General features: G+C 37.6%; 1 long non-coding RNA gene across 2 annotated transcripts; it reads left to right on the top strand.

Annotated features, from left to right (window-relative positions):
* The first annotated feature begins 2,946 nt into the window (after positions 1 to 2,946).
* On the top strand, positions 2,947 to 5,420 carry LOC125182303 (uncharacterized). Of its 2 annotated transcripts, none has more exons than XR_007161756.2 (3): positions 2,947 to 3,213; positions 3,903 to 4,011; positions 5,016 to 5,420. It is a non-coding gene; the product is annotated as an uncharacterized lncRNA (long non-coding RNA). The 2 variants fall into 2 exon arrangements; XR_007161757.2 differs by having other exon boundaries at positions 5,013 to 5,420.
* The last annotated feature ends 10,203 nt before the right edge of the window (positions 5,421 to 15,623 follow it).

The raw sequence follows: 15,623 nt of genomic DNA, 5'->3' as shown, positions 1-15,623 counted from the left end.
AGTGTATGTATATTGGTAGCTACCATGAGTCACCCAAATTGCAGACTTTGGGCAGAGATTTCTTCCAAAATATCCATGTTTCTAAGAAGAAAAAAAATAATTAAATGTAGATTAACAGATTTCTGCAATAAAAACTGCATTATCTACTAAAATAGTTAACAGAAAAGCATTATAACCAGATAATGTAGAGACCATAGAGGGAAGGATATTACTGATTCTTCTCTGACCTAAAGGATTTAATCTTTCCTTATTAAAAAAAAAAAAAAAACCTCAATAGAAGATAGCTTCTTTGCTATTCACATATCATAAAGATTTTATGAATACTTTGATTTAAGCAACCATCCACCGATATATTGGAACTGCAGCTGTCTCTTTCTGATTTCAGAGGAAAGACCATATAGTAACCTGTAAACTACCAGCTGGTCAGGAAAAGTAAAATTTAAATGAGATATTCATTAGCATTAATTAGGAAAATTAACATTTTGGGGGTATATTTCCCCTTTTTATAAATAAATAAATACAACTATCTTATGGCTGATCATTTCTTTAAAGGGGTTTTCAGAGCACACACCTCCACGTTCAATGAGCATACAAAGTTACGTCTTTACAGGAGTATTTGGAAGAAATAAAGGAAGGTCTTTGCATGCAGTTAGACAACAACAGCAACTTTTATGAGAAAATAAAGATGTTTCAGAAGGGATGAGACAGCAGGGTCACTGCACTGCAGGAGGATGTGTGATCACAGATTCTGACTGAGAAGAGACTGGCATTGCTGAGACAGAAAAAGGGAACAGAGGACAAGTTTGCTTCCAACAGCCACCCACTTTCTGGTCCTAGTCCCCCAAAAAGTAGCAGGCCAGCAGGAGCACCAGGAGCCAAGAATTTACACTGACCTTGGTTTGTCCCACATTTTCCCAACATATTTTTTCTTATTTGATCTTAATTGCACTTCATTCTCAGAGGCATTTTAGTCATCTAAGATCAGTACCAAATGAAAACACTTAAAGCTGTTATCACTGAAAAAAGTATTTGTTAACCTTTTTGATCCTTCCCAAGAAGTTTGCAGCTTCTGCAGCAATCGAATTGTAGAAAAAACAATTTTTAAAAAGAGGATGTTTAAATACATTCTTGGTTTCTTTCAATTATGGAATGCTCCTGCCATGGAGACTTTTGTCATTTGAAAGGCTACGTACTTAAAGAGTTGAGTTTCACCCTTTGCCAGTTTCACGTTGTTAAGAATGCTATTTGTCCCTTCCTGCTTCTTTCTGCAGAAATACCTGCTTGTAAAAGTTTGCTAAACAATACATTTAATTGTCTTTATGGTGCCAAGTGGAGCATAAAGTCTGTGTGGGGTAGCATTCATAGCTATCAAAACAGCTCTCTGGAAAAGATTTCTGTGTTATTTTATGGTACTTGTCTTCTCTCAGAATGTCATTTGGCTTTATGAGAATCCTGGATCATAACTTTTCAAGGTAATGAATAAGACATGACTCATGGTTATTTTTTTTCTTTTTTTTTTCTTTTTTTTTTTTCTCTCTTTCTTTTCATTTTATATACTTGTTTGAAATATAATGTGATTGAGAGAACTTTATTTAATCCAGAAGTGATCTGGATAGTAAATCGATATTAATCAGGTAATACACCCAAGGGAAATTGGAACCATTGTCACATTTGGCACACTTGTTTGTTACATTTATGAGCTCATCCAGTTAATTAATTATTACAAAGCTCCCAGTGTGTCAGAGTGGAACCCTCTAAGCTAAAATGTTTCCCATTTCATAGTAAGGATGCAAGAGTCATGCTGTCCTTCCACTTCTTATCCATTAACCATGGAAGACAAAATTCCAAAAAAAATACCATGAAATGGGATTGAGCCACAAGAACAAATTACTACAAGGTTACTAGGTAGGGATATTTCACCTATTATTTACCTTGCAAAAACTGTTCCTAGGCACAGTTTTAACCCAGAACAAGCATGCCATAATTTGGGGTAGGCTATCGTGCTTTGTAAGAGTAGGACAATTCTAGCTTGTGTTAGCCTAAGCACTGGAACATGTGCAAAAGGAGGTAAAGAGATTTAAATCCTCGCCCTATAGAGTTTGCCTTGTGGAAAAAAATTCATCTGGATAAAACAAGCTGAAACTGCAAGTGTGGGCCTAATCCTGCCTGTGTTCTGGGAAAGGCTACAGGTGGCTCAAGCACCTCCACAGCACCCTTAAAAAACACATCCTAATAAAACTTTCTATTCACAATCTGCTTAGGCTTCTACAAGCAAAAGCCTAAAACCTTCTAGGCATAACTAAACAACACTTTGAGTTGTACGACCACCAGAGGCTACGCCCTGTTTTGTTGCAGAATGCAGATCCTTCTGGATACTTGTGTTCTTTGCTTGAATTTGGAGGGTGCACATCAGTGCACCAGAATCCTGTTTCCAGTGCAACCAACAAATTCGCATCTTTTTTCATATACTCGCAACGGCTTATCGCTTTGGGCTTCTACTGTGGAAAACAGAAGCTGAGAGTTCTGTGTCCTGGGACTAAAAACAAAAATTAAAACCTCCAGACATAAGTTGTATGTCTCTCCTCAAGCAGTCCAGTGCAGAGTTGTTGGGGTAGCTGAGGTTTGTCTGGGGCTGAGCCCAGAAACTTTTCCTCTCCTATCCAAAGATCTGACAGCGGATTGCATCAGGTTTAATGATCTGCATGAAGAGAAAGGGCAGGACATTCAGTCAGATGAAAAGTGGAGACCAGGTGTCAAAGTTACTGCCTCCGTATGTTGTTGCTTACCGAGTAAAATTACTTACAAATTTGCAAGGACCAGCTTCTCAGCTGCTACAGACTAAAGCACCTCAAACCAAACCACAACAATATATGCTTTTAAAAAATATCCCAGACTTTACATCTTATGACAGGCTACTGAATTCATTTCCAGTCTTAACTACTATATCTTCATTTCTTTCTTCTTAAAAATTGGTCCTCTGTAGTCTTCCGAGCAGGAAAACTACAATCTGAGTTTTCATGTGGCTGTTGCCATGGTGTGGTTTTTAACTCGTGTTCTAGAATCTTCTTAGCTTTAGCTCACCCACTTTTGTTTCCGGGCAAACCAGTTCTCAGTTCTAACTTTCTTAATGTATTGGTAGCATATGTTGCTTTAATTTACTTCTTCTTTGATTTTGGTAAATAGTACAGGGGAAGTTGCCTAAAATGATGTGAAGTAAGTTTTGAAAGCAGTTACAATATTAAGAATGATAATTGTGTTGGCCAGGGATGAGTCATACGTAACAAAATGCAAGGAATAAAAATTTGATGCTATCTTGTTTGGCTGAAATAGCTCTATTCCTTCTGGCCAAGCCGAGTCAATAATTATGTCTTGTTCCTTCTATTTTTATGATTCTTTTTCTGTTATTTGTTTAATATAATGAGATTATGCATCAAAATAAAAGGAAAACATCGTTGTTATGAGCTTGCTCTAAAAACATAGCTATTTTTTGTTATGACCTCAGAATTATTATTTTTCAAGTCAAAGTCAATTCACTGCCTGTTTAACATTATTAAATTAATATCACCTGCAAGATTTATGGAAAATAGTAATGAAGTAATAAATATGACCCTTCTAATAGCAATCAGCCTTTGCAATGGATAAAAAAAGAAATGTCTTTTAAAAAAATAGGAAATAAATAGGCAGAGCCAAAATGAGAAGTTTCAAAACCAGGCTTGAGTATATACAGGATGAAATGAATGGAGGGACAAGCCACAGTACTGCAGTACACATATATAAAAAATAGGGAATCAGCAGAAGATCTCGAAAAATGTATAGAGTGTAAACAGAGGAGCAGATTCATATAAATTCTGTGTTTTAAGAACTCCTTTCCAAACCACTATGACCAATTATCTACCTACCAGATAACTATCAGGCACCTGCCAGCAGCTGGGATTTCTAGAGCAGGACTCACAGCCTACACTACGTCAAGACAACCTCTACATCAAGACAGGGCTGTTCAAAACATACACGGTATGTCACCCACCACCACACTAAGTCACAAGCCAACTCTCTGTGGCTCTGCCACCCTTTGCTAACTCAGAGTGCTTGGCATGGTACAGCCAAAAGCTGTTTGCTGCAACATACCCCTCTCTGGCAACACCAGAGACAGATCTCTTTGCATTACACCAGGTGATTGCAACCACCTGCCACATTAATTTTACACACAGCCTTTACACTAAAACTCTGGTGTGCTGAATGGCAATGACTACATGTCCTGGGAAAGTTCAAGAAGTAGACTGTATTTTTCAGTAATGCATTTCTATATCCATAGCTTTGTGCTACCTTAAAGCACTCTAAACCTAAGTAATTAACAGAGTGGTATTTATTGGGTACAGCCAACTCCATTGTCCGAGGAAGGATATGAAGACTGTATATTCAAACTACACCATTACTTTCTCCTTTTTTTTTCTTTTAACAAATAGGAAAGGGATATGCTACTTAAAGTATTCAAGGAAAAACAACTGTAACAACACATTGGTGCTTATCAAAGACTCATGATTTTAAGGATCTTGACAATAAATTTTAAATATTTATAAGGCTACATCTTCAGCAGTATTTAACAATGTGGATCTGTAGCAGATTTACATAAGGGATAGAAAATAATATTTAATGAATTATCCAGTCTCAATGTAAAACTCTTCTTCCTACAAAGCTCTGAGGCACAACAGTGTGAAGACATAATGGAGCGACCAGGTTAATGCTGAACTGTTTCCAGTATGTTCTCATCTTAATCCTTTGCCCTCTAATACATGTTTTCATTGTGCAAATTTTACGACAAAAGCCTTCAAGATTTAAGCTCCTTGCCCTTTTCCATAACAACTGGTCTTCTCCTTTGCTGTGCTGTCTATCTCAGAGATGTTTATTCAGCACTGATTTCTTGCCAGTCTCTCAAGATGAAGCCAAACAGCTGTAGCAATGATTTATTTTTCCTTTTTTTTAAAGAATGACATCATTTTTTTATTTTTTTTTAGCAGAGATGGAAAAACAAACAAGAGAAAAGCACACAATTTACCACTGATAAAGATATAACACAAAAAGTAAATATTCAAGACTGTTGATGTTACTGCTCCGGAGTTAATTTTCCATTGTAAACCATGATGATAGCGCACAGGAACTTCAGAGTGTGACAGAGGAAATTCTGTGCGATAGATGCGGTCTTCTACCTTCAAGAGAACAGAAAGATTAAACTAGAAATAAAGGAAGATTGTCTTTACCACTTGATTGAACTATATACTTATGGATGTGAAAATTCTGTTACGGTTTCAGCTTCCCACATGACATGAAGAGGTTTGCATATGTTTTATGTCTGTTGCTTATGGGACACGTTTAGTTCCAAACTGAAGGCATTGCATTACTCTGTCCCCTGTGGCGACTCTGTGTTGGAAATGAGCCTGCATCTCTTTCTGCTTCATGAAATACTTGAACTTAGCAAACTTTTCAAATGTCACAGTCCTGAAAAGAGAGGTTACCAAAGTAAACCAGTGATGAGAATAGATTTCTGGAGAGACTATCCCTCTTTTTTTTTTTTTTTTTTTTTTTTCTATGCAGAGGTCATTTTTTTCTCAGTGTATATATATGCCTCATGAGAAATACTGGAACTACTGATGTACGGGGTCCTTTAAATAAATATATGGGGGTGTCATTTCCCATTGGACTAGTGTTTAATTTTGCAGTAATTTCCTGAAACCCATGGTACTAATATACATGGACTTGCAAGACATCAGTATGGGCTACTTGGTTGTTTCAGAGGAACTTAGGGAGCATTTGAAGACAGACGAGAATCAGCCAAAATGGGTTAATTGGATTCATTAATATATAGCCAAATACCTCCATCTTGTAAGTGGGCGTGCACATACACACACAAATCCCTCCCTTCAGAATCTAAGCTCCACTACACCAAATGCTCTGAAAACACACAGGTCAGTAAGAATGATTTCAATTTTCTGCATCATTTTGGAGAGGTATCTGCTGATAACAGCAAGTTAAGGCCTGCACATCTCAGGCTTTATGCACAGCTTCTTCGGCAATGAAAAGACAAAAATATTTTGTGAAAGCAGTTTGAGAGATGATTTGCATTAAGCAATTCTAAGCATGATCTTGCAGTTTACTGCTGAAATTGATCAGAGTGAAAAGGTACACATTTCACATACCAATATGCTTGGAAAAGCTTCCACATTGAAAGTGTTTTGCAGAATTACTGTACAGACAGAGAATAATATATATTTTTTGTTTTGCATCTCTCAGGCGACTGTTATGGGCTTCCTATATCCTAGCAAAAGATGCCGGGATCTAAACCCTATAATTAGACTTCCTTTCTAACCACTGGGAAAGACGTAATCTCATATTGGTAAATCCTGCTGTGGGAAGAAATGCTCTCTGCCCTATAAGTGTCCATTTCTCTCCATCGTGTAATGACAATCTAATCTCTGACAGACATATAAATTACACAGTTTGATGAGATGAATTGCACCTCACATATCAGGATGATAAATTACAGCAAACACATAACTTCTTTCTTTGTACTATACACTAATAAATATTTACTACTTTAATTACTATTAATACTGTTCTTATTACTCTTAAATAATGTATAAATATTGCATTATTAACCACCATTCATATTGTTGCTGATACTGTTAATAATTAATATTTATTAACTTAATAAATATTTATTACTTAATAATACAAAATATTTTTAAGGGAACGGATCTTAAAGGTTAAGACCCTATGTTTCTTAGCTCCTAAGGAGTCAGTTCAGGGAAATTTATTGCTTGTTATTTTACAATACTCTGTGGTCATAGACTAATTATCCCATATCAGAGCTATCCAGAGCAGGAGTCACAACTTTGGTAAGAGTCCCAGCATATCCAATTGAGGGATGATGCAACCGAGACTGAAGTCTGTAAAACAGTCTGCTGGAATCTGTCATTCCAAACAGGAAAGCCAGGATGCATAAGCTTGACAGAGATAAAACAGAAAAGAATAAACTAATTTCATTTATTTTTTACCAACAGAGACAGTATTTTGAAAAAGCACGCATTCCTGATGTCAGATGAAGAGATATGTTATGTAAACATCAACCTACATGATAAATGAATGAATAAAACTGGCACCAGAATAAAAAGCAACTTAGTCCAGATGACAGTGTTACATACTAATCTACATAGTGCCATAATAGGTCATACATCCTCAATTTCAATGTTCAAGAGTCACTAAATATATACTAAACATTCAAGAATCATGAATGTATTTGTACCCGGCCATCTGCAGTATTATAAACATGAACTCTCCTCACTTAGCTGAAACAAATTAGAAGAGATTGGAGTAATTGGAAAGACATTTTTATAACTTCAATGCTGGCATACTGAATGTTATCAAGATAAATGCTCTATTCAGACTTAGTTCTCTCTGTTCCATCTACTGATTGCCTTGAGCAGAGAGAAAGCATTACGAGATATCCAGTTGGTAATTGGCAAATTTATTTGGAGTGAAAAATTTACTGGAGTTCAAAGGAGAAATCAACCCCTAGTTCTTCCATCCTTACTCTCCTCAGTCCTCCTACGAATGTGAAAATGCAAATGAATATGAATCACTACTGCCCGCCTGGGTGGAAATGCAGCAGCCAAGCGCCAAGTTGCATTGATTCTCAGTGAGGTGAAGGAAAGTTGAAGGAACTCAATATCTCTTGGCATGAACACCCTCAAATAAGAAAAAAGACCTTTCTTTCCAGTCAGCATCTCCAGTGTTCCTATTTTCAGACCCATTCCCTTGATTTGCTCAAATAATTGCAGCAGTTAAGTATACAAATTGGGAAATTGCAGACAAAGAAAAGTGAGTTTTGAGATCTCAGTTGTATTTGTACTTACCATTAAGAGTGACTCATCTTAAGGATGGAGAAATGGCAAGAATGAAGAAACAGGCCCGTTTAAAGACAAATCTAGATAGGTAAGTTGAGTTTTACTATGAAAAATAATAATAGTATTTGCTCTTTCTACTCTGTATCTGAAAGAAATTAAAAAGCGTGGAGTGTTTCTGCAGAGGAAAAACACAGCTGGAAGTGTCAAGCATAAATCAAGCCTTGAACTGGTGCAATCAGACATTTTAAATGGCAGATCTTTTTCTGAGGCTTCTATGAGTAGAGGCCATGCTGCTGCCATGAATCAGCTTGCGGTGTTTATCCCTGAAACAAAGCTCTCTCTTTTGATTTTACTGATGGGATACTTAAATCAGTAGGAAGTCATTTCTGAATGTAGACACAAGGACAAGTGTCAACTGTTGGTGAATTTTCTTTCAAAAATTGCTAAATAAGCACCAACAGTGTTCCAATAAGGTTACGGGTGGGGGGGAGAGTGGAGGTGTGGGGGGGGAAGAAGTAAATTATTCCTCCAGAAACTCTCAAAACCATTAGCATTCCCATTAGGGATCAGAGTGGGTACAAGGAAAAGAGTGTCTTGGACTGGTGATTGCCAGGACTGTAAAGACTCTAAGAAAAATTATGCCCAAGACTGCCTGGTATTCTACCTTGCTTCCTAACGGTTATCAAGAAGAGAACACTTCAAAAGAAGCAAGAGGACTAAGAGCAAACCTCATGCACCTAGAAAACCTCAGACACCTAGAAAACCTCATTTAAGGGCATGCACTGGAGATGTCTGCAGAAGTAATTCAGTTGGAGCTTTGCTTCAAAAGACTCCAGAAATTAATGCAATTTTCTCTACCTGCAGAAAAACTTGAAGGCCCACAGGGAGTCTGTAGAGGAAGGTCTTTCTTGTGGCCTAGGCACAGGAGATATGGCTGAAATCCAGGAGAATGCTGGAAAGTAACCACGATAAATCTTGGCCATGATGTCTCCAATTAATATAAAAACTGGTCATTTTTGAGAGAAGAAGAGGTGCACATTAAAATAGCCAGTTCCAGACACACAGAAATCTATAAGCATGGATATAGCTGCAGATACGCAGCAAGAAACAGCTTCCTTCTCAAAGTGATCCCAATTGAAATTCATCCTTTCACAAGCCTGACATACATGACCTCTCTGGATAGCAGCAAGGCAACTTGCTTGGCTTGGAAAATGTCACGGAGAGGACCAGTTGTTCAGTTGCTAGCATTCTGCCCTGAAGGCACTGAAATGATGTCAGAAACAACCGATTTCTCTGACAAAAAAATAAAGTAAGAGCCAAAATATACCAGTAGAGTAGACAAAAGCAAATGCTGGGGACAGAACTGAAATGAAGCCCAAACATTATTCACACTAGGCTACTTATATCATAAACAGTCATCTCTTAAGCGTTTTCATCGGTACCAAGAATAGGAAGGCTAGTGGTTTAATTGTTTAATTATACCTTTTTTGTTGTTGTCATCATTAATTTTAAGAGCAGAGACATTAATAAAACATGGCAGATTTGCTTTTAAAGTTCTATGTTAGGTAACAGTTGTCTCACTGACCCTAAGGCTAAGGTTTCTAAAACTAGAAAACTTTTTTTTTCTTTTTTTTTTCTTTTTTTCTTTTTTTTTTTTTTCAGAAAACTCTTTTTAAATGAGGGAACTTGGATGGTTGTATGAGGTTTATACTAACAAATGATCTGTTTATGTCATTGGTGGAAAAAAAGATCCAGACTTAGAAGCAAAGTGGCCGTTTGTGAAGGATGGAACCTGGTCTCCAGGGTGTCTTCAGACCTCTTAGCTTTATTCCAGCAAGCTGGCAAAACCTGAAGTGTTTGAGAAAGAAATGTAATCGGTGGACCTTTTTAAGACCTCTCTTGGAGGTCTCATAAAATTCCCATCTCACCTCTCACCATCAGCATAATCAATAGTTTTAAGATTGCCTTAAGAGTATGTCTTTTCCTGCAATGACTTCAGTACAGTGTGGATTAAGGGAGCTAGGACATCACCATCATTGTAGCCTTGGAGGTTGCAGCTTTCTTTCACTTAGCTCTCAAGGCAGACTTATGCTGAACTTTTTAACACCTGCAGCAAGCTGCATGCTGCTCTAGCTACTGTGCTACTAGATCTCCAATAACTAATGCAGAAGCTCGCATGGGTAGAGAGATGCATATTAACATCCTTCTTAAACTGCAGAACCCAGAAGTAGACACAATATCCCAAGTGAGGCCGCACCAATGCTAAATTCAGTGAAAATGTTAAATGCAGTGTACATTAATGTAGATAGAGGTGCATATCTACTGTCAGGTAAGGATTTGAATTCACATATTTCAGGCTGAGCTCTCCAGTCCTTTCCATGTTTTTGTGTTGACTTAGTGTCAGGCTGGAATGAGTCAGCTGGACGTTCAGGTGGACAAAAGCACACCAGATTAGAGATGACAAAATTAGTATGGGTGGGGACTAGCAATGTCTTCAGATACAGATTCATAAAAACCTTTTCTTTCAGCCCTTCCAGACTTCTTTACAGGAATACAAACCTTTCTGAATTCTTTTTTTTCAGCTGCCCATGGCTGGAGCATCCCCACAGTGTCCCTGAGCCCATTCATTAGCCTTCTGCACACAAGCCCCAGTGGTGAGTCCCTTGTTTCAATACCCACCCCTGCCTCTCCTCAGTGCAACCCACCAACTCTTTCATTTATGTCTGCCAGCATTTCTACTCAGTGAGGCATAATACAGAAGCTGACAGCCTGATGATACCTCAGATATTAAGACAATGCCATTTTGCACTGGAAGACAATGGGAACTCAATTGTTCTTCACAGATCAGCCTGAATAAAAACAGATGATTAACAGGTCAGTCTTGTAAAAATAAAATAATAATTTAAAAAATTTAAAAATAATTAAAAAAAAAAAAACAACAACAAGAAAAAACAGATAAATAATCTGTGCTACACAGGCATTTCTTTTTTTAGGCCTTCCTTGTGATTAAGGTGGAGGCATATGTTTTATGGAAGAAAGCACTGATAGAAATCTATGTTGGTAACAAAGAATCCTGATTAGTACCAAAGAGGTGTTATTACATTTGGGGAACATGTTGCTTAATTCACCATTGGACTTCAGTCAGGCATTCACATTTGACATTCAGGAGTCAAGCAAATGATTCAAGGTGAAGAAAGCAAGCATTGTACTGATAAGATAAAGGTGTTTAATCCATTAGTTCACTTGGTGAGGATGTTAAGAGAAGAAATATTTCCTTGTAAGGAGGGATGGAGTGCTTAGCAATAGCAGGCTTCCTGACCGGGCACACAGCAACATCATGAGGCTGAGAAGCTGGAGTTAGAGCCAGTCAGGTTGAACACAGCATCAACACGCAGATCTACGGAAATTAACTAACCACTTCCATAATTCATCCCATTCATTTCGAATCACCAAGCTGAGATTGAGTTAGGAGAAAAGCTCACTGGAAATAATTGTTTTACATTGTGTTTGTGACCCTTTCAGCACACAACTCGGTTTGAGCCTAATACTTCCCAATCAATGTCAATGAATCGAAGGCTGAATAATTATTTCAATACGTATTTTTATAATAGTTTCGGCTATATGCTAAGTTCTTTGGACTAAAGATGGAACAAAATATGCCTCAAAATTCTCAGGGTACTTTCTGCTCGGCATTAAGATAATGATTATAATGAATATTCATGCTTCAGAATTTTGTGTCTCCTGGGTGAGTTGAGCGGGATTTAAATTTCCCTTGGTACAAAGTTGGGCAGACATACTTGTGTGTATGTGATTTGGTTTGGTTCGGTTTCATTGTCTGAAGCTGGAGGCAGGGCAGAAACAACGCAGGTCATTGTGCTCCAAGCAGACAGAGAATTTTCCTTGTTAGAGACTGGATAGATGAGTTATTATCACATCTGTGGTCACAACATTCATCAGGTTGGGATTCTGGAAGAAATCACAAGGAATGGAAGGCAGAGAGGGGCTCCCATCCATCCTTTGCACCCTTTCTTTTTTTCACAGATCCTGCAGGCATCCCCCACCTACCGTCTTTCACCTGCAGCCCTGGCTTTCCCCTTGCTCGGAACACATCAGAGGTAAGCCTGTAGAGAAATGAAAAACACCTTTCATTCTGAAGATACTGGACTGATAGAAAGAACAAAATCATGGCACATGGTAGGCATATGCAATTTTGAGTTCTTTCAGATTGGCTGGACATGAACTGGCTTAAATCCCAAACGTATATGGTTTCTGTGATTGAATTATGGCCTCAGTACATTACTACACTAAGTCTGGTGTGGAGCTGTCTTGTATCCTGCTAAATCAAAAGCCACTTTGCATCTGCCTGAAATCTGTTGTCTATACATGGAGATACACAGGTAGGATTCAATAACCTGTCTTTTCATTAAGTTTAAGGCCAGGAGATCCCATGACATTTATTCTGACCTCCGTTACATTGCAAATCCTAAAATCAGGATGCCAAATTAGCAGATACATTTGACCTTCATCTTCCTGTGTTTCAGTTTCTCATCTGCAAAATAAGCCCAGTAATAAGGGAGTCTGCATTTGCCTGTGTTAGCCATTGCGAAAATTAACCACATTCATATTCGGAAGGCAGAGTACTGTATCAATGAGAGTCACAGTAAAATCCAGTAGAAAATTGAAGGTTTTGAAAAATGTTTTGGGAATATGGCAGAGGCATCAACCACTGGGAAGTGGGAGATAAAAATTGAAAAGCTTCTGTTCTAGGAAGTACTGTCAATACTGGGTCAAAAATGAGACATGGCTTCTGTAAACAGAAAAGCAAGACTTGATTCTGTAATTCAAAAACACAGATGAGTAATAGATATCAGGATTAGATGACCAGGGAATTCTCCCTTCACTTTTTCCACGTTCTTGAGTTGCAAATTTGCACCTGAAAAGGTGTTCTTTAAAAGTAAGGAGGGGTGTGTGTGCATATATGCTGTTATACAAAGACTATTGCTGTTTGACTGGGTTTCTTCCCCTTCCTGCAACTCTTGTGGTCGTTAGTATTACTGGCTTTTCTAGAATTGTTTTCTTATCTACCTTGCTATTTTCAGGCCTGGTTCTGCATCATTTTCTTGTGAATATCCAGACCTAAATAAATTTTTAGTCCTAAAGATCTAAATTGGGGAAGACAAGTTTATGATCTGCATGAAATACCTGTTATTAAAGATTATGTCAATTATAGTTAGATCAACATCACCTTTCAGTTAGATCTGCATCACTAAGATGGTTGGATTATTAGGCTTTGTAGCTATGCTGGTGATTTATCTGATACATCTCAAATTATCCTAAACAGCTATTGTTGAATTTCAATTAGTCTTGGCAATTCTCTAACGCTGTAAGAAAACAAAGCCCATCCCGATCGGCATTTCTATGATGCCTTAACACTTTAACCTAGCACTGGCTTAGAGTCTGTACGTGACAACAGTCTCTTTCTCATTTTGTCTGGTCTCTGAGACACCACAGAAGGCATCAGGGAATGATTCTGGTGCTTTTTCAGTTATTTCTATTGTGATTTTGGCTCAAAGCAAGCAGAGCCACTATCTCCAAGGACTTTGGTTTCCCTCCAAGATTCTTCCCTTGCCCGCCTGGAACATATGTTACCAAATTGTGAGTGGGTGGCTAAAGGCATGTGTCATTGTTCCTTTAATTTATGCATATCCACAATGCAGACGATTTTTACATAAAATACCTCCTTCTAGATTACGGATTTGATTTTCAATGCTTATGTGGGTCAACTCATATGTTAAAACCATTGTTAAGTGTTTGTGTATTCAGAACACTTATGCCAGACTGGCTGCAAGAGTTATACAGCTGACATATTTAGTGTATTTGGAAGTAATTTTCAAATAATATTCTTCTCTGTGAATAAAAAGATCTGAGTAAGTGATAATTAACTCCAAAGGAAATTCTGGGGTTAAAATGTAGTTACAAAAGTTTGGTACAGCTTTAATTCCACCAAATGTTCAGTATTTGAGCGAGCCTTGCCTCAGCTAAATCAACTACCAGTGCCATCTTAGTTTTTTAACATTTTAAAGAGCTTAAAATCTGCATCATAATAATAACTTCGCTAAGCTAGTTTAACTGGAAAAAGGCGATACATAGCTACCACTGAAGTGAAACACACACTTCACAACAGAAGATAGACAGGATGTGGCAAATATGTATATGCTACTTAAATATATGCTGGCTATACATGTTGGTAGATGAAATGTGCAGAGACCCAAACTTGAATTTCCAGATCGGAGGAAAGACTTCTCTTGGAAAAATAAAATAAAAACAAACAAGCACACAAAAAAATGTCATTGGTTCTTTAATAAACCAAAGAAAAAGATATTTTGATTTCCTGTCATTTCTGAATAACAGCACCGCGTCCCAAAGCCGTAGCCTTTAAGCCTCAATCATCCTTAGTGCTGACACTCTGGAGGGCAGAGACATCTCCTCCCTGATATGTAAAGGAAAATGTTCTTGCCATTACAATGTTCACCCAGGACAAGGGAATCCTGTATTTAATTCACTTCTCAATCTCTGTCTTCCTGTAAAGCCTCTGACAAGTTACTAAGCACCAGTATTATTACTCTCTTGAAACCAATAGAGAAAAACAACAGTCTCCTGTCTTCAAGAATTATTGCCATAATAAATGCTTTTAAAGTTTCACGGTACTTTTATTATAGATAGTCCTTACAGCAACCTCAGACGAGTCTGCGAACTGTGAGGGCAGGTGAACAACTGCAGGAGAACAATTCATAATACATATACTTTTTCAGACAGAGTTTGTTTTAAAAATTCTGCCAGAAAACCAAAAGTCATCATAAAACTCCTCCGCTGAAATTTATCTTTATGAAGGAGATAGAAAGCATTCTCATATTTCTTCAGGCAGCCAAAATATATTTAGTCAAAAAAGCATGCTTCTTCCTTTCTGTAGACAGAACTAAATTGTCAGAGGTAGTAGTAATTTATTTTCATCTACTTTATTTTCAAAGACAAGTCTGATGCAACAGATGCATGAAGAAAATAAATAAAAAAATAAAGTTATATAGATCTTATTTCTCAAGCATGCCTAAAAAAACAGGTTCCTGTGTTTCTCAGAAAATGAAGGTTTCTCAAGCATGGTTCAAATCCTTTTATGATCCAGAAGGGGTTTTTTGACCATGTCAATTTCCAAAGCAAAACCAACTGAGATTTCCTTAATATCCTCCCAAATGAGCTTTTATATGATGAGTGACTTTGTCCCAAAACATAGCAGTTCAGAGCTGGAAAAGATTAGAGACTCTTTAGTCTGGAAATAGAAGATTCAGGAAAGTCATAATAAATCTTCAAAATAAGTAAAATTCTCATGCAAAAAGAAAATGAATATTTTTTTTTCTCTTCACCTACCATAGATAAAATGAACACAAATTCTGGCTTACTTGGCACAGTATAGCTGGGTCAGATTAAGTAGGAGGGCACATCACTGATAGACATCATTGAATTATTCAGTACTCCTGACTGATTTCATGGAGCACAGTTATGCAAAGAAGTCAGGGCTTCACTTGCCTCTTCTGTGCAATGCCTCAGTGGTAGATTTCAGTCAGCTTGTTGGAGAAGGTAGATCTGCTGCTTGTGAAATTAGTTGCTGTCCCTAAAAACCAACATGAACTACGGGGTTAGGCCATCCTGTGCATCTTAGCTCTGCAAGGA

This window comes from Anser cygnoides, chromosome 4 (genome assembly GCF_040182565.1).
Source record: "Anser cygnoides isolate HZ-2024a breed goose chromosome 4, Taihu_goose_T2T_genome, whole genome shotgun sequence".
In the NCBI taxonomy this organism is placed as follows: domain Eukaryota; kingdom Metazoa; phylum Chordata; class Aves; order Anseriformes; family Anatidae; genus Anser; species Anser cygnoides.
The sequence above is the reverse complement of the archived record's forward strand: the minus strand, read 5'-3'. Positions and strand labels throughout refer to the sequence as shown.